We start from the raw sequence: 26,092 nt of genomic DNA, 5'->3' as shown, positions 1-26,092 counted from the left end.
CATTGATTGGTTTAAGCAAACCACCTGTGGGTTATAAACAGTCCCATAGGCAACTGCCATGCTACGAGACTTCCTTCGGGCAGAGGATCAAGACAGTAAAAAAACACGGGCTCCCGACATTTGTAGGTGTAGAAAGCCCCGTAGCTCGCTGTGAGTGTTGCTTTCTATCTCACGGAGCGGTTGAGGGTTTCAAACACCCAGCCTACAGGTTAGTCAAAGCCAAGCAGGCAACCACAAAGATACTTTGGTTTGGCAGGTGGAAGACCCTTCTCCAGAAATGGCTGCAACGCCTTATGGGAGTAGCAAGTTTACCTCACGGTTTCTCCTTCCGCACTTGTAGGGAGCGGTTGCTTGGTTGAAACAATCAACCTCTCCGTTACAAACTGACACAGAGGCAATTGCTAGGCCACCGGGGTTCCTTCGTGCGGTGCATGGAAGAACACTTCTTAAACATGGTTGCCGCCCTTTGTAGGCAAAGCAAGCCCTGTACCTCGCCGTCAGGGTTGCTCTGTCTCTCACGGAGAGCGGTGTGGGTTTCAAACAGCCAGCCTTCAAGTGGTTAAGAGCCCAACGGGCTTCCACAATGACTACCTCCGTTGGAAGGAGGAAGACCTTTCTTGACAAAAGACTCTAAGTGTGTATAGGAGTAGCCCATCCTCCATGTTTCGGAGCTATTGGTTGGTTCAAGCAATCAAGCTGTCCGTTACAAACAGCCTCACGGGCAACCGCTATGCTATGAGACTTCATTTCATTGGAAGAGGAAGACACTGCAAAAACATGGGTTGCCACCATTTGTAGGAGTAGAAAGCCCTGTCGCTCGCTGCCAGTGTTGCTCGCTCTCCCAAGGAGCGGTTGGGGGTTACAACCACCCAGCCTACAAGTTTACCTACATCCCAAACGGCGGGAGACCACAAAGACTGCTTTGGTTGGGAGGTGGAAGGATCCTTCTTGACAAAAGGCTGCCTTCCTTTATAGGAGGAGCAAATCCTTCCTCTGCGGTTCTCCTTCCGTTGTCTTTCGGAGCAGTTGGTTGGTTCAAACAATCCACCTGTCCCTAAGAAACTGCCCCACCGGCAACTGCTAGCCTACCGGGGTTCCTTCGTGCGGTGCATGGAAGAACACTTCTTAAACATGGTTGCCGCCCTTGGTGGGAAAAGCAAGCCCTGTACCTCAGCGTCAGTGTTGCTGTCTCTCTCTCTCTCTCTCTCTCTCTCTCTCTCTCTCTCTCTCTCTCTCCCCCCCGGAGTGTGGGAGTTTCAAACAGCCAGCCTTCCAGGCATTAACAGCCCAACGGGCTACCGCAAAGACTACTTTATTTGGGAGACGTTTCTTGACAAAAGCTTGCAACTCTTTGTAGGAGTACAAAGCCCAGCCTCTCTGTTTCCTAGGGGTGGGTTGCTTAAACCAGTCAATATGTCCGTTACGACCAGACCCACAGGCACCTGCTGTGCTACCAGGGTTCCTTGGGGTGGGAGGAAAAGACACTTGTTGAGCAAGCACCGTTACCCTTGGTAGGAGTCGAAAGCCTTCCCCCCCCCTTCTCTCTCTCTCCAAAGGAGCAATCGTTGGGTTCCAACAGCCAACCTCTATTGTCAACAGCCCGCCACAGGCTGCTATGCTACCAGGTTCCGGTGGTTGTGAGGAAAAAGACACTTCTTGAGGAAGGACTGTAACCCTCTGAAGGAGTAGAAAGCGTGTCCCTGTCCCTTCGTCTCTCCCAAGGAGCAGTGGGTGGTTTCGAACAGCCGACCTTTAGGTTACAGGAACTGGCAACTCTAGGAAAAGTTGACTTCTGTGGTTGGGAGGTGGATAGGCCCTTCTTGTCAAAAGACTACATGTTTGAGAGCAGTGGCAAATCCTTCCTCTGTCTTTCCGGGACATTGATTGGTTTAAGCAAACCACCTGTGGGTTATAAACAGTCCCATAGGCAACTGCTATGCTACGAGACTTCCTTCGGGCAGAGGATCAAGACAGTAGAAAAACACGGGCTCTCGACATTTGTAGGTGTAGAAAGCCCCGTAGCTCGCTGTGAGTGTTGCTTTCTATCTCACGGAGCGGTTGAGGGTTTCAAACACCCAGCCTACAGGTTAGTCAAAGCCAAGCAGGCAACCACAAAGATACTTTGGTTTGGCAGGTGGAAGACCCTTCTCGAGAAGTGGCTGCAACGCCTTATGGGAGTAGCAAGTTTACCTCACGGTTTCTCCTTCCGCACTTGTAGGGAGCGGTTGCTTGGTTGAAACAATCAACCTCTGCGTTACAAACTGACACAGAGGCAATTGCTAGGCCACCGGGGTTCCTTCGTGCGGTGCATGGAAGAACACTTCCTAACATGGTTGCCGCCCTTTGTAGGCAAAGCAAGCCCTGTACCTCGCCGTCAGGGTTGCTCTGTCTCTCACGGAGAGCGGTGTGGGTTTCAAACAGCCAGCCTTCAAGTGGTTAAGAGCCCAACGGGCTTCCACAAAGACTACCTCCGTTGGAAGGAGGAAGACCTTTCTTGACAAAAGACTCTAAGTGTGTATAGGAGTAGCCCATCCTCCATGTTTCGGAGCTATTGGTTGGTTCAAGCAATCAAGCTGTCCATTACAAACAGCCTCACGGGCAACCGCTATGCTATGAGACTTCATTTCATTGGAAGAGGAAGACACTGCAAAAACATGGGTTGCCACCATTTGTAGGAGTAGAAAGCCCTGTCGCTCGCTGCCAGTGTTGCTCGCTCTCCCAAGGAGCGGTTGGGGGTTACAACCACCCAGCCTACAAGTTTACCTACATCCCAAACGGCGGGAGACCACAAAGACTGCTTTGGTTGGGAGGTGGAAGGATCCTTCTTGACAAAAGGCTGCCTTCCTTTATAGGAGGAGCAAATCCTTCCTCTGCGGTTCTCCTTCCGTTGTCTTTCGGAGCAGTTGGTTGGTTCAAACAATCCACCTGTCCCTAAGAAACTGCCCCACCGGCAACTGCTAGCCTACCGGGGTTCCTTCGTGCGGTGCATGGAAGAACACTTCTTAAACATGGTTGCCGCCCTTGGTGGGAAAAGCAAGCCCTGTACCTCAGCGTCAGTGTTGCTGTCTCTCTCTCTCTCTCTCCCCCCCGGAGTGTGGGGGTTTCAAACAGCCAGCCTTCCAGGCATTAACAGCCCAACGGGCTACCGCAAAGACTACTTTATTTGGGAGACGTTTCTTGACAAAAGCTTGCAACTCTTTGTAGGAGTACAAAGCCCAGCCTCTCTGTTTCCTAGGGGTGGGTTGCTTAAACCAGTCAATATGTCCGTTACGACCAGACCCACAGGCACCTGCTGTGCTACCAGGGTTCCTTGGGGTGGGAGGAAAAGACACTTGTTGAGCAAGCACCGTTACCCTTGGTAGGAGTCGAAAGCCTTCCCCCCCCCCTTCTCTCTCTCTCCAAAGGAGCAATCGTTGGGTTCCAACAGCCAACCTCTATTGTCAACAGCCCGCCACAGGCTGCTATGCTACCAGGTTCCGGTGGTTGTGAGGAAAAAGACACTTCTTGAGGAAGGACTGTAACCCTCTGAAGGAGTAGAAAGCGTGTCCCTGTCCCTTCGTCTCTCCCAAGGAGCAGTGGGTGGTTTCGAACAGCCGACCTTTAGGTTACAGGAACTGGCAACTCTAGGAAAAGTTGACTTCTGTGGTTGGGAGGTGGATAGGCCCTTCTTGTCAAAAGACTACATGTTTGAGAGCAGTGGCAAATCCTTCCTCTGTCTTTCCGGGACATTGATTGGTTTAAGCAAACCACCTGTGGGTTATAAACAGTCCCATAGGCAACTGCTATGCTACGAGACTTCCTTCGGGCAGAGGATCAAGACAGTAGAAAAACACGGGCTCTCGACATTTGTAGGTGTAGAAAGCCCCGTAGCTCGCTGTGAGTGTTGCTTTCTATCTCACGGAGCGGTTGAGGGTTTCAAACACCCAGCCTACAGGTTAGTCAAAGCCAAGCAGGCAACCACAAAGATACTTTGGTTTGGCAGGTGGAAGACCCTTCTCGAGAAGTGGCTGCAACGCCTTATGGGAGTAGCAAGTTTACCTCACGGTTTCTCCTTCCGCACTTGTAGGGAGCGGTTGCTTGGTTGAAACAATCAACCTCTCCGTTACAAACTGACACAGAGGCAATTGCTAGGCCACCGGGGTTCCTTCGTGCGGTGCATGGAAGAACACTTCTTAAACATGGTTGCCGCCCTTTGTAGGCAAAGCAAGCCCTGTACCTCGCCGTCAGGGTTGCTCTGTCTCTCACGGAGAGCGGTGTGGGTTTCAAACAGCCAGCCTTCAAGTGGTTAAGAGCCCAACGGGCTTCCACAATGACTACCTCCGTTGGAAGGAGGAAGACCTTTCTTGACAAAAGACTCTAAGTGTGTATAGGAGTAGCCCATCCTCCATGTTTCGGAGCTATTGGTTGGTTCAAGCAATCAAGCTGTCCGTTACAAACAGCCTCACGGGCAACCGCTATGCTATGAGACTTCATTTCATTGGAAGAGGAAGACACTGCAAAAACATGGGTTGCCACCATTTGTAGGAGTAGAAAGCCCTGTCGCTCGCTGCCAGTGTTGCTCGCTCTCCCAAGGAGCGGTTGGGGGTTACAACCACCCAGCCTACAAGTTTACCTACATCCCAAACGGCGGGAGACCACAAAGACTGCTTTGGTTGGGAGGTGGAAGGATCCTTCTTGACAAAAGGCTGCCTTCCTTTATAGGAGGAGCAAATCCTTCCTCTGCGGTTCTCCTTCCGTTGTCTTTCGGAGCAGTTGGTTGGTTCAAACAATCCACCTGTCCCTAAGAAACTGCCCCACCGGCAACTGCTAGCCTACCGGGGTTCCTTCGTGCGGTGCATGGAAGAACACTTCTTAAACATGGTTGCCGCCCTTGCTGGGAAAAGCAAGCCCTGTACCTCAGCGTCAGTGTTGCTGTCTCTCTCTCTCTCTCTCTCTCTCTCTCTCTCTCTCTCTCTACCCCCCGGAGTGTGGGGGTTTCAAACAGCCAGTCTTCCAGGCATTAACAGCCCAACGGGCTACCGCAAAGACTACTTTATTTGGGAGACGTTTCTTGACAAAAGCTTGCAACTCTTTGTAGGAGTACAAAGCCCAGCCTCTCTGTTTCCTAGGGGTGGGTTGCTTAAACCAGTCAATATGTCCGTTACGACCAGACCCACAGGCACCTGCTGTGCTACCAGGGTTCCTTGGGGTGGGAGGAAAAGACACTTGTTGAGCAAGCACCGTTACCCTTGGTAGGAGTCGAAAGCCTTTCCCCCCCCTTCTCTCTCTCTCCAAAGGAGCAATCGTTGGGTTCCAACAGCCAACCTCTATTGTCAACAGCCCGCCACAGGCTGCTATGCTACCAGGTTCCGGTGGTTGTGAGGAAAAAGACACTTCTTGAGGAAGGACTGTAACCCTCTGAAGGAGTAGAAAGCGTGTCCCTGTCCCTCCGTCTCTCCCAAGGAGCAGTGGGTGGTTTCGAACAGCCGACCTTTAGGTTACAGGAACTGGCAACTCTAGGAAAAGTTGACTTCTGTGGTTGGGAGGTGGATAGGCCCTTCTTGTCAAAAGACTACATGTTTGAGAGCAGTGGCAAATCCTTCCTCTGTCTTTCCGGGACATTGATTGGTTTAAGCAAACCACCTGTGGGTTATAAACAGTCCCATAGGCAACTGCTATGCTACGAGACTTCCTTCGGGCAGAGGATCAAGACAGTAGAAAAACACGGGCTCTCGACATTTGTAGGTGTAGAAAGCCCCGTAGCTCGCTGTGAGTGTTGCTTTCTATCTCACGGAGCGGTTGAGGGTTTCAAACACCCAGCCTACAGGTTAGTCAAAGCCAAGCAGGCAACCACAAAGATACTTTGGTTTGGCAGGTGGAAGACCCTTCTCGAGAAGTGGCTGCAACGCCTTATGGGAGTAGCAAGTTTACCTCACGGTTTCTCCTTCCGCACTTGTAGGGAGCGGTTGCTTGGTTGAAACAATCAACCTCTGCGTTACAAACTGACACAGAGGCAATTGCTAGGCCACCGGGGTTCCTTCGTGCGGTGCATGGAAGAACACTTCCTAACATGGTTGCCGCCCTTTGTAGGCAAAGCAAGCCCTGTACCTCGCCGTCAGGGTTGCTCTGTCTCTCACGGAGAGCGGTGTGGGTTTCAAACAGCCAGCCTTCAAGTGGTTAAGAGCCCAACGGGCTTCCACAAAGACTACCTCCGTTGGAAGGAGGAAGACCTTTCTTGACAAAAGACTCTAAGTGTGTATAGGAGTAGCCCATCCTCCATGTTTCGGAGCTATTGGTTGGTTCAAGCAATCAAGCTGTCCATTACAAACAGCCTCACGGGCAACCGCTATGCTATGAGACTTCATTTCATTGGAAGAGGAAGACACTGCAAAAACATGGGTTGCCACCATTTGTAGGAGTAGAAAGCCCTGTCGCTCGCTGCCAGTGTTGCTCGCTCTCCCAAGGAGCGGTTGGGGGTTACAACCACCCAGCCTACAAGTTTACCTACATCCCAAACGGCGGGAGACCACAAAGACTGCTTTGGTTGGGAGGTGGAAGGATCCTTCTTGACAAAAGGCTGCCTTCCTTTATAGGAGGAGCAAATCCTTCCTCTGCGGTTCTCCTTCCGTTGTCTTTCGGAGCAGTTGGTTGGTTCAAACAATCCACCTGTCCCTAAGAAACTGCCCCACCGGCAACTGCTAGCCTACCGGGGTTCCTTCGTGCGGTGCATGGAAGAACACTTCTTAAACATGGTTGCCGCCCTTGGTGGGAAAAGCAAGCCCTGTACCTCAGCGTCAGTGTTGCTGTCTCTCTCTCTCTCTCTCCCCCCCGGAGTGTGGGGGTTTCAAACAGCCAGCCTTCCAGGCATTAACAGCCCAACGGGCTACCGCAAAGACTACTTTATTTGGGAGACGTTTCTTGACAAAAGCTTGCAACTCTTTGTAGGAGTACAAAGCCCAGCCTCTCTGTTTCCTAGGGGTGGGTTGCTTAAACCAGTCAATATGTCCGTTACGACCAGACCCACAGGCACCTGCTGTGCTACCAGGGTTCCTTGGGGTGGGAGGAAAAGACACTTGTTGAGCAAGCACCGTTACCCTTGGTAGGAGTCGAAAGCCTTCCCCCCCCCCTTCTCTCTCTCTCCAAAGGAGCAATCGTTGGGTTCCAACAGCCAACCTCTATTGTCAACAGCCCGCCACAGGCTGCTATGCTACCAGGTTCCGGTGGTTGTGAGGAAAAAGACACTTCTTGAGGAAGGACTGTAACCCTCTGAAGGAGTAGAAAGCGTGTCCCTGTCCCTTCGTCTCTCCCAAGGAGCAGTGGGTGGTTTCGAACAGCCGACCTTTAGGTTACAGGAACTGGCAACTCTAGGAAAAGTTGACTTCTGTGGTTGGGAGGTGGATAGGCCCTTCTTGTCAAAAGACTACATGTTTGAGAGCAGTGGCAAATCCTTCCTCTGTCTTTCCGGGACATTGATTGGTTTAAGCAAACCACCTGTGGGTTATAAACAGTCCCATAGGCAACTGCTATGCTACGAGACTTCCTTCGGGCAGAGGATCAAGACAGTAGAAAAACACGGGCTCTCGACATTTGTAGGTGTAGAAAGCCCCGTAGCTCGCTGTGAGTGTTGCTTTCTATCTCACGGAGCGGTTGAGGGTTTCAAACACCCAGCCTACAGGTTAGTCAAAGCCAAGCAGGCAACCACAAAGATACTTTGGTTTGGCAGGTGGAAGACCCTTCTCGAGAAGTGGCTGCAACGCCTTATGGGAGTAGCAAGTTTACCTCACGGTTTCTCCTTCCGCACTTGTAGGGAGCGGTTGCTTGGTTGAAACAATCAACCTCTCCGTTACAAACTGACACAGAGGCAATTGCTAGGCCACCGGGGTTCCTTCGTGCGGTGCATGGAAGAACACTTCTTAAACATGGTTGCCGCCCTTTGTAGGCAAAGCAAGCCCTGTACCTCGCCGTCAGGGTTGCTCTGTCTCTCACGGAGAGCGGTGTGGGTTTCAAACAGCCAGCCTTCAAGTGGTTAAGAGCCCAACGGGCTTCCACAATGACTACCTCCGTTGGAAGGAGGAAGACCTTTCTTGACAAAAGACTCTAAGTGTGTATAGGAGTAGCCCATCCTCCATGTTTCGGAGCTATTGGTTGGTTCAAGCAATCAAGCTGTCCGTTACAAACAGCCTCACGGGCAACCGCTATGCTATGAGACTTCATTTCATTGGAAGAGGAAGACACTGCAAAAACATGGGTTGCCACCATTTGTAGGAGTAGAAAGCCCTGTCGCTCGCTGCCAGTGTTGCTCGCTCTCCCAAGGAGCGGTTGGGGGTTACAACCACCCAGCCTACAAGTTTACCTACATCCCAAACGGCGGGAGACCACAAAGACTGCTTTGGTTGGGAGGTGGAAGGATCCTTCTTGACAAAAGGCTGCCTTCCTTTATAGGAGGAGCAAATCCTTCCTCTGCGGTTCTCCTTCCGTTGTCTTTCGGAGCAGTTGGTTGGTTCAAACAATCCACCTGTCCCTAAGAAACTGCCCCACCGGCAACTGCTAGCCTACCGGGGTTCCTTCGTGCGGTGCATGGAAGAACACTTCTTAAACATGGTTGCCGCCCTTGCTGGGAAAAGCAAGCCCTGTACCTCAGCGTCAGTGTTGCTGTCTCTCTCTCTCTCTCTCTCTCTCTCTCTCTCTCTCTCTCTCTCTCTCTCCCCCCCCCCCGGAGTGTGGGGGTTTCAAACAGCCAGCCTTCCAGGCATTAACAGCCCAACGGGCTACCGCAAAGACTACTTTATTTGGGAGACGTTTCTTGACAAAAGCTTGCAACTCTTTGTAGGAGTACAAAGCCCAGCCTCTCTGTTTCCTAGGGGTGGGTTGCTTAAACCAGTCAATATGTCCGTTACGACCAGACCCACAGGCACCTGCTGTGCTACCAGGGTTCCTTGGGGTGGGAGGAAAAGACACTTGTTGAGCAAGCACCGTTACCCTTGGTAGGAGTCGAAAGCCTTTCCCCCCCCTTCTCTCTCTCTCCAAAGGAGCAATCGTTGGGTTCCAACAGCCAACCTCTATTGTCAACAGCCCGCCACAGGCTGCTATGCTACCAAGTTCCGGTGGTTGTGAGGAAAAAGACACTTCTTGAGGAAGGATGTAACCCTCTGAAGGAGTAGAAAGCGTGTCCCTGTCCCTCCGTCTCTCCCAAGGAGCAGTGGGTGGTTTCGAACAGCCGACCTTTAGGTTACAGGAACTGGCAACTCTAGGAAAAGTTGACTTCTGTGGTTGGGAGGTGGATAGGCCCTTCTTGTCAAAAGACTACATGTTTGAGAGCAGTGGCAAATCCTTCCTCTGTCTTTCCGGGACATTGATTGGTTTAAGCAAACCACCTGTGGGTTATAAACAGTCCCATAGGCAACTGCTATGCTACGAGACTTCCTTCGGGCAGAGGATCAAGACAGTAGAAAAACACGGGCTCCCGACATTTGTAGGTGTAGAAAGCCCCGTAGCTCGCTGTGAGTGTTGCTTTCTATCTCACGGAGCGGTTGAGGGTTTCAAACACCCAGCCTACAGGTTAGTCAAAGCCAAGCAGGCAACCACAAAGATACTTTGGTTTGGCAGGTGGAAGACCCTTCTCCAGAAATGGCTGCAACGCCTTATGGGAGTAGCAAGTTTACCTCACGGTTTCTCCTTCCGCACTTGTAGGGAGCGGTTGCTTGGTTGAAACAATCAACCTCTGCGTTACAAACTGACACAGAGGCAATTGCTAGGCCACCGGGGTTCCTTCGTGCGGTGCATGGAAGAACACTTCTTAAACATGGTTGCCGCCCTTTGTAGGCAAAGCAAGCCCTGTACCTCGCCGTCAGGGTTGCTCTGTCTCTCACGGAGAGCGGTGTGGGTTTCAAACAGCCAGCCTTCAAGTGGTTAAGAGCCCAACGGGCTTCCACAAAGACTACCTCCGTTGGAAGGAGGAAGACCTTTCTTGACAAAAGACTCTAAGTGTGTATAGGAGTAGCCCATCCTCCATGTTTCGGAGCTATTGGTTGGTTCAAGCAATCAAGCTGTCCATTACAAACAGCCTCACGGGCAACCGCTATGCTATGAGACTTCATTTCATTGGAAGAGGAAGACACTGCAAAAACATGGGTTGCCACCATTTGTAGGAGTAGAAAGCCCTGTCGCTCGCTGCCAGTGTTGCTCGCTCTCCCAAGGAGCGGTTGGGGGTTACAACCACCCAGCCTACAAGTTTACCTACATCCCAAACGGCGGGAGACCACAAAGACTGCTTTGGTTGGGAGGTGGAAGGATCCTTCTTGACAAAAGGCTGCCTTCCTTTATAGGAGGAGCAAATCCTTCCTCTGCGGTTCTCCTTCCGTTGTCTTTCGGAGCAGTTGGTTGGTTCAAACAATCCACCTGTCCCTAAGAAACTGCCCCACCGGCAACTGCTAGCCTACCGGGGTTCCTTCGTGCGGTGCATGGAAGAACACTTCTTAAACATGGTTGCCGCCCTTGGTGGGAAAAGCAAGCCCTGTACCTCAGCGTCAGTGTTGCTGTCTCTCTCTCTCTCTCTCCCCCCCGGAGTGTGGGGGTTTCAAACAGCCAGCCTTCCAGGCATTAACAGCCCAACGGGCTACCGCAAAGACTACTTTATTTGGGAGACGTTTCTTGACAAAAGCTTGCAACTCTTTGTAGGAGTACAAAGCCCAGCCTCTCTGTTTCCTAGGGGTGGGTTGCTTAAACCAGTCAATATGTCCGTTACGACCAGACCCACAGGCACCTGCTGTGCTACCAGGGTTCCTTGGGGTGGGAGGAAAAGACACTTGTTGAGCAAGCACCGTTACCCTTGGTAGGAGTCGAAAGCCTTCCCCCCCCCCTTCTCTCTCTCTCCAAAGGAGCAATCGTTGGGTTCCAACAGCCAACCTCTATTGTCAACAGCCCGCCACAGGCTGCTATGCTACCAGGTTCCGGTGGTTGTGAGGAAAAAGACACTTCTTGAGGAAGGACTGTAACCCTCTGAAGGAGTAGAAAGCGTGTCCCTGTCCCTTCGTCTCTCCCAAGGAGCAGTGGGTGGTTTCGAACAGCCGACCTTTAGGTTACAGGAACTGGCAACTCTAGGAAAAGTTGACTTCTGTGGTTGGGAGGTGGATAGGCCCTTCTTGTCAAAAGACTACATGTTTGAGAGCAGTGGCAAATCCTTCCTCTGTCTTTCCGGGACATTGATTGGTTTAAGCAAACCACCTGTGGGTTATAAACAGTCCCATAGGCAACTGCTATGCTACGAGACTTCCTTCGGGCAGAGGATCAAGACAGTAGAAAAACACGGGCTCTCGACATTTGTAGGTGTAGAAAGCCCCGTAGCTCGCTGTGAGTGTTGCTTTCTATCTCACGGAGCGGTTGAGGGTTTCAAACACCCAGCCTACAGGTTAGTCAAAGCCAAGCAGGCAACCACAAAGATACTTTGGTTTGGCAGGTGGAAGACCCTTCTCGAGAAGTGGCTGCAACGCCTTATGGGAGTAGCAAGTTTACCTCACGGTTTCTCCTTCCGCACTTGTAGGGAGCGGTTGCTTGGTTGAAACAATCAACCTCTCCGTTACAAACTGACACAGAGGCAATTGCTAGGCCACCGGGGTTCCTTCGTGCGGTGCATGGAAGAACACTTCTTAAACATGGTTGCCGCCCTTTGTAGGCAAAGCAAGCCCTGTACCTCGCCGTCAGGGTTGCTCTGTCTCTCACGGAGAGCGGTGTGGGTTTCAAACAGCCAGCCTTCAAGTGGTTAAGAGCCCAACGGGCTTCCACAATGACTACCTCCGTTGGAAGGAGGAAGACCTTTCTTGACAAAAGACTCTAAGTGTGTATAGGAGTAGCCCATCCTCCATGTTTCGGAGCTATTGGTTGGTTCAAGCAATCAAGCTGTCCGTTACAAACAGCCTCACGGGCAACCGCTATGCTATGAGACTTCATTTCATTGGAAGAGGAAGACACTGCAAAAACATGGGTTGCCACCATTTGTAGGAGTAGAAAGCCCTGTCGCTCGCTGCCAGTGTTGCTCGCTCTCCCAAGGAGCGGTTGGGGGTTACAACCACCCAGCCTACAAGTTTACCTACATCCCAAACGGCGGGAGACCACAAAGACTGCTTTGGTTGGGAGGTGGAAGGATCCTTCTTGACAAAAGGCTGCCTTCCTTTATAGGAGGAGCAAATCCTTCCTCTGCGGTTCTCCTTCCGTTGTCTTTCGGAGCAGTTGGTTGGTTCAAACAATCCACCTGTCCCTAAGAAACTGCCCCACCGGCAACTGCTAGCCTACCGGGGTTCCTTCGTGCGGTGCATGGAAGAACACTTCTTAAACATGGTTGCCGCCCTTGCTGGGAAAAGCAAGCCCTGTACCTCAGCGTCAGTGTTGCTGTCTCTCTCTCTCTTTCTCTCTCTCTCTCTCTCTCTCTCTCTCTCTCTCTCTCCCCCCCGGAGTGTGGGGGTTTCAAACAGCCAGCCTTCCAGGCATTAACAGCCCAACGGGCTACCGCAAAGACTACTTTATTTGGGAGACGTTTCTTGACAAAAGCTTGCAACTCTTTGTAGGAGTACAAAGCCCAGCCTCTCTGTTTCCTAGGGGTGGGTTGCTTAAACCAGTCAATATGTCCGTTACGACCAGACCCACAGGCACCTGCTGTGCTACCAGGGTTCCTTGGGGTGGGAGGAAAAGACACTTGTTGAGCAAGCACCGTTACCCTTGGTAGGAGTCGAAAGCCTTTCCCCCCCCTTCTCTCTCTCTCCAAAGGAGCAATCGTTGGGTTCCAACAGCCAACCTCTATTGTCAACAGCCCGCCACAGGCTGCTATGCTACCAAGTTCCGGTGGTTGTGAGGAAAAAGACACTTCTTGAGGAAGGATGTAACCCTCTGAAGGAGTAGAAAGCGTGTCCCTGTCCCTCCGTCTCTCCCAAGGAGCAGTGGGTGGTTTCGAACAGCCGACCTTTAGGTTACAGGAACTGGCAACTCTAGGAAAAGTTGACTTCTGTGGTTGGGAGGTGGATAGGCCCTTCTTGTCAAAAGACTACATGTTTGAGAGCAGTGGCAAATCCTTCCTCTGTCTTTCCGGGACATTGATTGGTTTAAGCAAACCACCTGTGGGTTATAAACAGTCCCATAGGCAACTGCTATGCTACGAGACTTCCTTCGGGCAGAGGATCAAGACAGTAGAAAAACACGGGCTCCCGACATTTGTAGGTGTAGAAAGCCCCGTAGCTCGCTGTGAGTGTTGCTTTCTATCTCACGGAGCGGTTGAGGGTTTCAAACACCCAGCCTACAGGTTAGTCAAAGCCAAGCAGGCAACCACAAAGATACTTTGGTTTGGCAGGTGGAAGACCCTTCTCCAGAAATGGCTGCAACGCCTTATGGGAGTAGCAAGTTTACCTCACGGTTTCTCCTTCCGCACTTGTAGGGAGCGGTTGCTTGGTTGAAACAATCAACCTCTGCGTTACAAACTGACACAGAGGCAATTGCTAGGCCACCGGGGTTCCTTCGTGCGGTGCATGGAAGAACACTTCTTAAACATGGTTGCCGCCCTTTGTAGGCAAAGCAAGCCCTGTACCTCGCCGTCAGGGTTGCTCTGTCTCTCACGGAGAGCGGTGTGGGTTTCAAACTGCCAGCCTTCAAGTGGTTAAGAGCCCAACGGGCTTCCACAAAGACTACCTCCGTTGGAAGGAGGAAGACCTTTCTTGACAAAAGACTCTAAGTGTGTATAGGAGTAGCCCATCCTCCATGTTTCGGAGCTATTGGTTGGTTCAAGCAATCAAGCTGTCCATTACAAACAGCCTCACGGGCAACCGCTATGCTATGAGACTTCATTTCATTGGAAGAGGAAGACACTGCAAAAACATGGGTTGCCACCATTTGTAGGAGTAGAAAGCCCTGTCGCTCGCTGCCAGTGTTGCTCGCTCTCCCAAGGAGCGGTTGGGGGTTACAACCACCCAGCCTACAAGTTTACCTACATCCCAAACGGCGGGAGACCACAAAGACTGCTTTGGTTGGGAGGTGGAAGGATCCTTCTTGACAAAAGGCTGCCTTCCTTTATAGGAGGAGCAAATCCTTCCTCTGCGGTTCTCCTTCCGTTGTCTTTCGGAGCAGTTGGTTGGTTCAAACAATCCACCTGTCCCTAAGAAACTGCCCCACCGGCAACTGCTAGCCTACCGGGGTTCCTTCGTGCGGTGCATGGAAGAACACTTCTTAAACATGGTTGCCGCCCTTGGTGGGAAAAGCAAGCCCTGTACCTCAGCGTCAGTGTTGCTGTCTCTCTCTCTCTCTCTCTCTCTCTCTCTCTCTCTCTCTCTCTCCCCCCCGGAGTGTGGGAGTTTCAAACAGCCAGCCTTCCAGGCATTAACAGCCCAACGGGCTACCGCAAAGACTACTTTATTTGGGAGACGTTTCTTGACAAAAGCTTGCAACTCTTTGTAGGAGTACAAAGCCCAGCCTCTCTGTTTCCTAGGGGTGGGTTGCTTAAACCAGTCAATATGTCCGTTACGACCAGACCCACAGGCACCTGCTGTGCTACCAGGGTTCCTTGGGGTGGGAGGAAAAGACACTTGTTGAGCAAGCACCGTTACCCTTGGTAGGAGTCGAAAGCCTTCCCCTCCCCTTCTCTCTCTCTCCAAAGGAGCAATCGTTGGGTTCCAACAGCCAACCTCTATTGTCAACAGCCCGCCACAGGCTGCTATGCTACCAGGTTCCGGTGGTTGTGAGGAAAAAGACACTTCTTGAGGAAGGACTGTAACCCTCTGAAGGAGTAGAAAGCGTGTCCCTGTCCCTTCGTCTCTCCCAAGGAGCAGTGGGTGGTTTCGAACAGCCGACCTTTAGGTTACAGGAACTGGCAACTCTAGGAAAAGTTGACTTCTGTGGTTGGGAGGTGGATAGGCCCTTCTTGTCAAAAGACTACATGTTTGAGAGCAGTGGCAAATCCTTCCTCTGTCTTTCCGGGACATTGATTGGTTTAAGCAAACCACCTGTGGGTTATAAACAGTCCCATAGGCAACTGCTATGCTACGAGACTTCCTTCGGGCAGAGGATCAAGACAGTAGAAAAACACGGGCTCTCGACATTTGTAGGTGTAGAAAGCCCCGTAGCTCGCTGTGAGTGTTGCTTTCTATCTCACGGAGCGGTTGAGGGTTTCAAACACCCAGCCTACAGGTTAGTCAAAGCCAAGCAGGCAACCACAAAGATACTTTGGTTTGGCAGGTGGAAGACCCTTCTCGAGAAGTGGCTGCAACGCCTTATGGGAGTAGCAAGTTTACCTCACGGTTTCTCCTTCCGCACTTGTAGGGAGCGGTTGCTTGGTTGAAACAATCAACCTCTCCGTTACAAACTGACACAGAGGCAATTGCTAGGCCACCGGGGTTCCTTCGTGCGGTGCATGGAAGAACACTTCTTAAACATGGTTGCCGCCCTTTGTAGGCAAAGCAAGCCCTGTACCTCGCCGTCAGGGTTGCTCTGTCTCTCACGGAGAGCGGTGTGGGTTTCAAACAGCCAGCCTTCAAGTGGTTAAGAGCCCAACGGGCTTCCACAATGACTACCTCCGTTGGAAGGAGGAAGACCTTTCTTGACAAAAGACTCTAAGTGTGTATAGGAGTAGCCCATCCTCCATGTTTCGGAGCTATTGGTTGGTTCAAGCAATCAAGCTGTCCGTTACAAACAGCCTCACGGGCAACCGCTATGCTATGAGACTTCATTTCATTGGAAGAGGAAGACACTGCAAAAACATGGGTTGCCACCATTTGTAGGAGTAGAAAGCCCTGTCGCTCGCTGCCAGTGTTGCTCGCTCTCCCAAGGAGCGGTTGGGGGTTACAACCACCCAGCCTACAAGTTTACCTACATCCCAAACGGCGGGAGACCACAAAGACTGCTTTGGTTGGGAGGTGGAAGGATCCTTCTTGACAAAAGGCTGCCTTCCTTTATAGGAGGAGCAAATCCTTCCTCTGCGGTTCTCCTTCCGTTGTCTTTCGGAGCAGTTGGTTGGTTCAAACAATCCACCTGTCCCTAAGAAACTGCCCCACCGGCAACTGCTAGCCTACCGGGGTTCCTTCGTGCGGTGCATGGAAGAACACTTCTTAAACATGGTTGCCGCCCTTGCTGGGAAAAGCAAGCCCTGTACCTCAGCGTCAGTGTTGCTGTCTCTCTCTCTCTCTCTCTCTCTCTCTCTCTCTCTCTCTCTCTCTCTCTCTCTCTCTCCCCCCCCGGAGTGTGGGGGTTTCAAACAGCCAGCCTTCCAGGCATTAACAGCCCAACGGGCTACCGCAAAGACTACTTTATTTGGGAGACGTTTCTTGACAAAAGCTTGCAACTCTTTGTAGGAGTACAAAGCCCAGCCTCTCTGTTTCCTAGGGGTGGGTTGCTTAAACCAGTCAATATGTCCGTTACGACCAGACCCACAGGCACCTGCTGTGCTACCAGGGTTCCTTGGGGTGGGAGGAAAAGACACTTGTTGAGCAAGCACCGTTACCCTTGGTAGGAGTCGAAAGCCTTTCCCCCCCCTTCTCTCTCTCTCCAAAGGAGCAATCGTTGGGTTCCAACAGCCAACCTCTATTGTCAACAGCCCGCCACAGGCTGCTATGCTACCAAGTTCCGGTGGTTGTGAGGAAAAAGACACTTCTTGAGGAAGGATGTAACCCTCTGAAGGAGTAGAAAGCGTGTCCCTGTCCCTCCGTCTCTCCCAAGGAGCAGTGGGTGGTTTCGAACAGCCGACCTTTAGGTTACAGGAACTGGCAACTCTAGGAAAAGTTGACTTCTGTGGTTGGGAGGTGGATAGGCCCTTCTTGTCAAAAGACTACATGTTTGAGAGCAGTGGCAAATCCTTCCTCTGTCTTTCCGGGACATTGATTGGTTTAAGCAAACCACCTGTGGGTTATAAACAGTCCCATAGGCAACTGCTATGCTACGAGACTTCCTTCGGGCAGAGGATCAAGACAGTAGAAAAACACGGGCTCCCGACATTTGTAGGTGTAGAAAGCCCCGTAGCTCGCTGTGAGTGTTGCTTTCTATCTCACGGAGCGGTTGAGGGTTTCAAACACCCAGCCTACAGGTTAGTCAAAGCCAAGCAGGCAACCACAAAGATACTTTGGTTTGGCAGGTGGAAGACCCTTCTCCAGAAATGGCTGCAACGCCTTATGGGAGTAGCAAGTTTACCTCACGGTTTCTCCTTCCGCACTTGTAGGGAGCGGTTGCTTGGTTGAAACAATCAACCTCTGCGTTACAAACTGACACAGAGGCAATTGCTAGGCCACCGGGGTTCCTTCGTGCGGTGCATGGAAGAACACTTCTTAAACATGGTTGCCGCCCTTTGTAGGCAAAGCAAGCCCTGTACCTCGCCGTCAGGGTTGCTCTGTCTCTCACGGAGAGCGGTGTGGGTTTCAAACAGCCAGCCTTCAAGTGGTTAAGAGCCCAACGGGCTTCCACAAAGACTACCTCCGTTGGAAGGAGGAAGACCTTTCTTGACAAAAGACTCTAAGTGTGTATAGGAGTAGCCCATCCTCCATGTTTCGGAGCTATTGGTTGGTTCAAGCAATCAAGCTGTCCATTACAAACAGCCTCACGGGCAACCGCTATGCTATGAGACTTCATTTCATTGGAAGAGGAAGACACTGCAAAAACATGGGTTGCCACCATTTGTAGGAGTAGAAAGCCCTGTCGCTCGCTGCCAGTGTTGCTCGCTCTCCCAAGGAGCGGTTGGGGGTTACAACCACCCAGCCTACAAGTTTACCTACATCCCAAACGGCGGGAGACCACAAAGACTGCTTTGGTTGGGAGGTGGAAGGATCCTTCTTGACAAAAGGCTGCCTTCCTTTATAGGAGGAGCAAATCCTTCCTCTGCGGTTCTCCTTCCGTTGTCTTTCGGAGCAGTTGGTTGGTTCAAACAATCCACCTGTCCCTAAGAAACTGCCCCACCGGCAACTGCTAGCCTACCGGGGTTCCTTCGTGCGGTGCATGGAAGAACACTTCTTAAACATGGTTGCCGCCCTTGGTGGGAAAAGCAAGCCCTGTACCTCAGCGTCAGTGTTGCTGTCTCTCTCTCTCTCTCTCCCCCCCGGAGTGTGGGGGTTTCAAACAGCCAGCCTTCCAGGCATTAACAGCCCAACGGGCTACCGCAAAGACTACTTTATTTGGGAGACGTTTCTTGACAAAAGCTTGCAACTCTTTGTAGGAGTACAAAGCCCAGCCTCTCTGTTTCCTAGGGGTGGGTTGCTTAAACCAGTCAATATGTCCGTTACGACCAGACCCACAGGCACCTGCTGTGCTACCAGGGTTCCTTGGGGTGGGAGGAAAAGACACTTGTTGAGCAAGCACCGTTACCCTTGGTAGGAGTCGAAAGCCTTTCCCCCCCCTTCTCTCTCTCTCCAAAGGAGCAATCGTTGGGTTCCAACAGCCAACCTCTATTGTCAACAGCCCGCCACAGGCTGCTATGCTACCAAGTTCCGGTGGTTGTGAGGAAAAAGACACTTCTTGAGGAAGGATGTAACCCTCTGAAGGAGTAGAAAGCGTGTCCCTGTCCCTCCGTCTCTCCCAAGGAGCAGTGGGTGGTTTCGAACAGCCGACCTTTAGGTTACAGGAACTGGCAACTCTAGGAAAAGTTGACTTCTGTGGTTGGGAGGTGGATAGGCCCTTCTTGTCAAAAGACTACATGTTTGAGAGCAGTGGCAAATCCTTCCTCTGTCTTTCCGGGACATTGATTGGTTTAAGCAAACCACCTGTGGGTTATAAACAGTCCCATAGGCAACTGCTATGCTACGAGACTTCCTTCGGGCAGAGGATCAAGACAGTAGAAAAACACGGGCTCCCGACATTTGTAGGTGTAGAAAGCCCCGTAGCTCGCTGTGAGTGTTGCTTTCTATCTCACGGAGCGGTTGAGGGTTTCAAACACCCAGCCTACAGGTTAGTCAAAGCCAAGCAGGCAACCACAAAGATACTTTGGTTTGGCAGGTGGAAGACCCTTCTCCAGAAATGGCTGCAACGCCTTATGGGAGTAGCAAGTTTACCTCACGGTTTCTCCTTCCGCACTTGTAGGGAGCGGTTGCTTGGTTGAAACAATCAACCTCTGCGTTACAAACTGACACAGAGGCAATTGCTAGGCCACCGGGGTTCCTTCGTGCGGTGCATGGAAGAACACTTCTTAAACATGGTTGCCGCCCTTTGTAGGCAAAGCAAGCCCTGTACCTCGCCGTCAGGGTTGCTCTGTCTCTCACGGAGAGCGGTGTGGGTTTCAAACAGCCAGCCTTCAAGTGGTTAAGAGCCCAACGGGCTTCCACAAAGACTACCTCCGTTGGAAGGAGGAAGACCTTTCTTGACAAAAGACTCTAAGTGTGTATAGGAGTAGCCCATCCTCCATGTTTCGGAGCTATTGGTTGGTTCAAGCAATCAAGCTGTCCATTACAAACAGCCTCACGGGCAACCGCTATGCTATGAGACTTCATTTCATTGGAAGAGGAAGACACTGCAAAAACATGGGTTGCCACCATTTGTAGGAGTAGAAAGCCCTGTCGCTCGCTGCCAGTGTTGCTCGCTCTCCCAAGGAGCGGTTGGGGGTTACAACCACCCAGCCTACAAGTTTACCTACATCCCAAACGGCGGGAGACCACAAAGACTGCTTTGGTTGGGAGGTGGAAGGATCCTTCTTGACAAAAGGCTGCCTTCCTTTATAGGAGGAGCAAATCCTTCCTCTGCGGTTCTCCTTCCGTTGTCTTTCGGAGCAGTTGGTTGGTTCAAACAATCCACCTGTCCCTAAGAAACTGCCCCACCGGCAACTGCTAGCCTACCGGGGTTCCTTCGTGCGGTGCATGGAAGAACACTTCTTAAACATGGTTGCCGCCCTTGGTGGGAAAAGCAAGCCCTGTACCTCAGCGTCAGTGTTGCTGTCTCTCTCTCTCTCTCTCCCCCCCGGAGTGTGGGGGTTTCAAACAGCCAGCCTTCCAGGCATTAACAGCCCAACGGGCTACCGCAAAGACTACTTTATTTGGGAGACGTTTCTTGACAAAAGCTTGCAACTCTTTGTAGGAGTACAAAGCCCAGCCTCTCTGTTTCCTAGGGGTGGGTTGCTTAAACCAGTCAATATGTCCGTTACGACCAGACCCACAGGCACCTGCTGTGCTACCAGGGTTCCTTGGGGTGGGAGGAAAAGACACTTGTTGAGCAAGCACCGTTACCCTTGGTAGGAGTCGAAAGCCTTTCCCCCCCCTTCTCTCTCTCTCCAAAGGAGCAATCGTTGGGTTCCAACAGCCAACCTCTATTGTCAACAGCCCGCCACAGGCTGCTATGCTACCAAGTTCCGGTGGTTGTGAGGAAAAAGACACTTCTTGAGGAAGGACTGTAACCCTCTGAAGGAGTAGAAAGCGTGTCCCTGTCCCTCCGTCTCTCCCAAGGAGCAGTGGGTGGTTTCGAACAGCCGACCTTTAGGTTACAGGAACTGGCAACTCTAGGAAAAGTTGACTTCTGTGGTTGGGAGGTGGATAGGCCCTTCTTGTCAAAAGACTACATGTTTGAGAGCAGTGGCAAATCCTTCCTCTGTCTTTCCGGGACATTGATTGGTTTAAGCAAACCACCTGTGGGTTATAAACAGTCCCATAGGCAACTGCTATGCTACGAGACTTCCTTCGGGCAGAGGATCAAGACAGTAAAAAAACACGGGCTCCCGACATTTGTAGGTGTAGAAAGCCCCGTAGCTCGCTGTGAGTGTTGCTTTCTATCTCACGGAGCGGTTGAGGGTTTCAAACACCCAGCCTACAGGTTAGTCAAAGCCAAGCAGGCAACCACAAAGATACTTTGGTTTGGCAGGTGGAAGACCCTTCTCGAGAAGTGGCTGCAACGCCTTATGGGAGTAGCAAGTTTACCTCACGGTTTCTCCTTCCGCACTTGTAGGGAGCGGTTGCTTGGTTGAAACAATCAACCTCTCCGTTACAAACTGACACAGAGGCAATTGCTAGGCCACCGGGGTTCCTTCGTGCGGTGCATGGAAGAACACTTCTTAAACATGGTTGCCGCCCTTTGTAGGCAAAGCAAGCCCTGTACCTCGCCGTCAGGGTTGCTCTGTCTCTCACGGAGAGCGGTGTGGGTTTCAAACAGCCAGCCTTCAAGTGGTTAAGAGCCCAACGGGCTTCCACAATGACTACCTCCGTTGGAAGGAGGAAGACCTTTCTTGACAAAAGACTCTAAGTGTGTATAGGAGTAGCCCATCCTCCATGTTTCGGAGCTATTGGTTGGTTCAAGCAATCAAGCTGTCCGTTACAAACAGCCTCACGGGCAACCGCTATGCTATGAGACTTCATTTCATTGGAAGAGGAAGACACTGCAAAAACATGGGTTGCCACCATTTGTAGGAGTAGAAAGCCCTGTCGCTCGCTGCCAGTGTTGCTCGCTCTCCCAAGGAGCGGTTGGGGGTTACAACCACCCAGCCTACAAGTTTACCTACATCCCAAACGGCGGGAGACCACAAAGACTGCTTTGGTTGGGAGGTGGAAGGATCCTTCTTGACAAAAGGCTGCCTTCCTTTATAGGAGGAGCAAATCCTTCCTCTGCGGTTCTCCTTCCGTTGTCTTTCGGAGCAGTTGGTTGGTTCAAACAATCCACCTGTCCCTAAGAAACTGCCCCACCGGCAACTGCTAGCCTACCGGGGTTCCTTCGTGCGGTGCATGGAAGAACACTTCTTAAACATGGTAGCCGCCCTTGGTGGGAAAAGCAAGCCCTGTACCTCACCGTCAGTGTTGCTGTCTCTCTCTCTCTCTCTCTCTCTCTCCCCCCCGGAGTGTGGGGGTTTCAAACAGACAGCCCTCCAGGCATTAACAGCCCAACGGGCTACCGCAAAGACTACTTTATTTGGGAGACGTTTCTTGACAAAAGCTTGCAACTCTTTGTAGGAGTACAAAGCCCAGCCTCTCTGTTTCCTAGGGGTGGGTTGCTTAAACCAGTCAATATGTCCGTTACGACCAGACCCACAGGCACCTGCTGTGCTACCAGGGTACTTTGGGGTGGGAGGAAAAGACACTTGTTGAGCAAGCACCGTTACCCTTGGTAGGAGTCGAAAGCCTTCCACCCCCCCCCTTCTCTCTCTCTCCAAAGGAGCAATCGTTGGGTTCCAACAGCCAACCTCTATTGTCAACAGCCCGCCACAGGCTGCTATGCTACCAGGTTCCGGTGGTTGTGAGGAAAAAGACACTTCTTGAGGAAGGACTGTAACCCTCTGAAGGAGTAGAAAGCGTGTCCCTGTCCCTCCGTCTCTCCCAAGGAGCAGTGGGTGGTTTCGAATAGCCGACCTTTAGGTTACAGGAACTGGCAACTCTAGGAAAAGTTGACTTCTGTGGTTGGGAGGTGGATAGGCCCTTCTGGTCAAAAGACTACATGTTTGAGAGCAGTGGCAAATCCTTCCTCTGTCTTTCCGGGACATTGATTGGTTTAAGCAAACCACCTGTGGGTTATAAACAGTCCCATAGGCAACTGCTATGCTACGAGACTTCCTTCGGGCAGAGGATCAAGACAGTAGAAAAACACGGGCTCTCGACATTTGTAGGTGTAGAAAGCCCCGTAGCTCGCTGTGAGTGTTGCATTCTATCTCACGGAGCGGTTGGGGGTTTCAAACACCCAGCCTACAGGTTAGTCAAAGCCAAGCAGGCAACCACAAAGATACTTTGGTTTGGCAGGTGGAAGACCCTTCTCGAGAAGTGGCTGCAACGCCTTATGGGAGTAGCAAGTTTACCTCACGGTTTCTCCTTCCGCACTTGTAGGGAGCGGTTGCTTGGTTGAAACAATCAACCTCTCCGTTACAAACTGACACAGAGGCAATTGCTAGGCCACCGGGGTTCCTTCGTGCGGTGCATGGAAGAACACTTCTTAAACATGGTTGCCGCCCTTTGTAGGCAAAGCAAGCCCTGTACCTCGCCGTCAGGGTTGCTCTGTCTCTCACGGAGAGCGGTGTGGGTTTCAAACAGCCAGCCTTCAAGTGGTTAAGAGCCCAACGGGCTTCCACAATGACTACCTCCGTTGGAAGGAGGAAGACCTTTCTTGACAAAAGACTCTAAGTGTGTATAGGAGTAGCCCATCCTCCATGTTTCGGAGCTATTGGTTGGTTCAAGCAATCAAGCTGTCCGTTACAAACAGCCTCACGGGCAACCGCTATGCTATGAGACTTCATTTCATTGGAAGAGGAAGACACTGCAAAAACATGGGTTGCCACCATTTGTAGGAGTAGAAAGCCCTGTCGCTCGCTGCCAGTGTTGCTCGCTCTCCCAAGGAGCGGTTGGGGGTTACAACCACCCAGCCTACAAGTTTACCTACATCCCAAACGGCGGGAGACCACAAAGACTGCTTTGGTTGGGAGGTGGAAGGATCCTTCTTGACAAAAGGCTGCCTTCCTTTATAGGAGGAGCAAATCCTTCCTCTGCGGTTCTCCTTCCGTTGTCTTTCGGAGCAGTTGGTTGGTTCAAACAATCCACCTGTCCCTAAGAAACTGCCCCACCGGCAACTGCTAGCCTACCGGGGTTCCTTCGTGCGGTGCATGGAAGAACACTTCTTAAACATGGTTGCCGCCCTTGCTGGGAAAAGCAAGCCCTGTACCTCAGCGTCAGTGTTGCTGTCTCTCTCTCTCTCTCTCTCTCTCTCTCTCTCTCTCTCTCTCTCTCTCTCCCCCCCGGAGTGTGGGGGTTTCAAACAGCCAGCCTTCCAGGCATTAACAGCCCAACGGGCTACCGCAAAGACTACTTTATTTGGGAGACGTTTCTTGACAAAAGCTTGCAACTCTTTGTAGGAGTACAAAGCCCAGCCTCTCTGTTTCCTAGGGGTGGGTTGCTTAAACCAGTCAATATGTCCGTTACGACCAGACCCACAGGCACCTGCTGTGCTACCAGGGTTCCTTGGGGTGGGAGGAAAAGACACTTGTTGAGCAAGCACCGTTACCCTTGGTAGGAGTCGAAAGCCTTTCCCCCCCCTTCTCTCTCTCTCCAAAGGAGCAATCGTTGGGTTCCAACAGCCAACCTCTATTGTCAACAGCCCGCCACAGGCTGCTATGCTACCAAGTTCCGGTGGTTGTGAGGAAAAAGACACTTCTTGAGGAAGGATGTAACCCTCTGAAGGAGTAGAAAGCGTGTCCCTGTCCCTCCGTCTCTCCCAAGGAGCAGTGGGTGGTTTCGAACAGCCGACCTTTAGGTTACAGGAACTGGCAACTCTAGGAAAAGTTGACTTCTGTGGTTGGGAGGTGGATAGGCCCTTCTTGTCAAAAGACTACATGTTTGAGAGCAGTGGCAAATCCTTCCTCTGTCTTTCCGGGACATTGATTGGTTTAAGCAAACCACCTGTGGGTTATAAACAGTCCCATAGGCAACTGCTATGCTACGAGACTTCCTTCGGGCAGAGGATCAAGACAGTAGAAAAACACGGGCTCCCGACATTTGTAGGTGTAGAAAGCCCCGTAGCTCGCTGTGAGTGTTGCTTTCTATCTCACGGAGCGGTTGAGGGTTTCAAACACCCAGCCTACAGGTTAGTCAAAGCCAAGCAGGCAACCACAAAGATACTTTGGTTTGGCAGGTGGAAGACCCTTCTCCAGAAATGGCTGCAACGCCTTATGGGAGTAGCAAGTTTACCTCACGGTTTCTCCTTCCGCACTTGTAGGGAGCGGTTGCTTGGTTGAAACAATCAACCTCTGCGTTACAAACTGACACAGAGGCAATTGCTAGGCCACCGGGGTTCCTTCGTGCGGTGCATGGAAGAACACTTCTTAAACATGGTTGCCGCCCTTTGTAGGCAAAGCAAGCCCTGTACCTCGCCGTCAGGGTTGCTCTGTCTCTCACGGAGAGCGGTGTGGGTTTCAAACAGCCAGCCTTCAAGTGGTTAAGAGCCCAACGGGCTTCCACAAAGACTACCTCCGTTGGAAGGAGGAAGACCTTTCTTGACAAAAGACTCTAAGTGTGTATAGGAGTAGCCCATCCTCCATGTTTCGGAGCTATTGGTTGGTTCAAGCAATCAAGCTGTCCATTACAAACAGCCTCACGGGCAACCGCTATGCTATGAGACTTCATTTCATTGGAAGAGGAAGACACTGCAAAAACATGGGTTGCCACCATTTGTAGGAGTAGAAAGCCCTGTCGCTCGCTGCCAGTGTTGCTCGCTCTCCCAAGGAGCGGTTGGGGGTTACAACCACCCAGCCTACAAGTTTACCTACATCCCAAACGGCGGGAGACCACAAAGACTGCTTTGGTTGGGAGGTGGAAGGATCCTTCTTGACAAAAGGCTGCCTTCCTTTATAGGAGGAGCAAATCCTTCCTCTGCGGTTCTCCTTCCGTTGTCTTTCGGAGCAGTTGGTTGGTTCAAACAATCCACCTGTCCCTAAGAAACTGCCCCACCGGCAACTGCTAGCCTACCGGGGTTCCTTCGTGCGGTGCATGGAAGAACACTTCTTAAACATGGTTGCCGCCCTTGGTGGGAAAAGCAAGCCCTGTACCTCAGCGTCAGTGTTGCTGTCTCTCTCTCTCTCTCTCCCCCCCGGAGTGTGGGGGTTTCAAACAGCCAGCCTTCCAGGCATTAACAGCCCAACGGGCTACCGCAAAGACTACTTTATTTGGGAGACGTTTCTTGACAAAAGCTTGCAACTCTTTGTAGGAGTACAAAGCCCAGCCTCTCTGTTTCCTAGGGGTGGGTTGCTTAAACCAGTCAATATGTCCGTTACGACCAGACCCACAGGCACCTGCTGTGCTACCAGGGTTCCTTGGGGTGGGAGGAAAAGACACTTGTTGAGCAAGCACCGTTACCCTTGGTAGGAGTCGAAAGCCTTTCCCCCCCCTTCTCTCTCTCTCCAAAGGAGCAATCGTTGGGTTCCAACAGCCAACCTCTATTGTCAACAGCCCGCCACAGGCTGCTATGCTACCAAGTTCCGGTGGTTGTGAGGAAAAAGACACTTCTTGAGGAAGGATGTAACCCTCTGAAGGAGTAGAAAGCGTGTCCCTGTCCCTCCGTCTCTCCCAAGGAGCAGTGGGTGGTTTCGAACAGCCGACCTTTAGGTTACAGGAACTGGCAACTCTAGGAAAAGTTGACTTCTGTGGTTGGGAGGTGGATAGGCCCTTCTTGTCAAAAGACTACATGTTTGAGAGCAGTGGCAAATCCTTCCTCTGTC

The 26,092-nt window shown here is 51.7% G+C and overlaps 1 protein-coding gene across 1 annotated transcript in view; it reads right to left on the bottom strand.

Annotated features, from left to right (window-relative positions):
- UTP14A (UTP14A small subunit processome component) overlaps positions 1–26,092 on the bottom strand; it is a 215,154-nt gene that overhangs the window by 140,609 nt on the left and 48,453 nt on the right. The window lies entirely within an intron of this gene.

The sequence above is a fragment of the Tenrec ecaudatus genome, chromosome X (assembly GCF_050624435.1).
Source record: "Tenrec ecaudatus isolate mTenEca1 chromosome X, mTenEca1.hap1, whole genome shotgun sequence".
NCBI classification, from domain to species: domain Eukaryota; kingdom Metazoa; phylum Chordata; class Mammalia; order Afrosoricida; family Tenrecidae; genus Tenrec; species Tenrec ecaudatus.
Note: the sequence above shows the minus strand (reverse complement) of the source record. Positions and strands in the feature narration are given on the sequence as shown.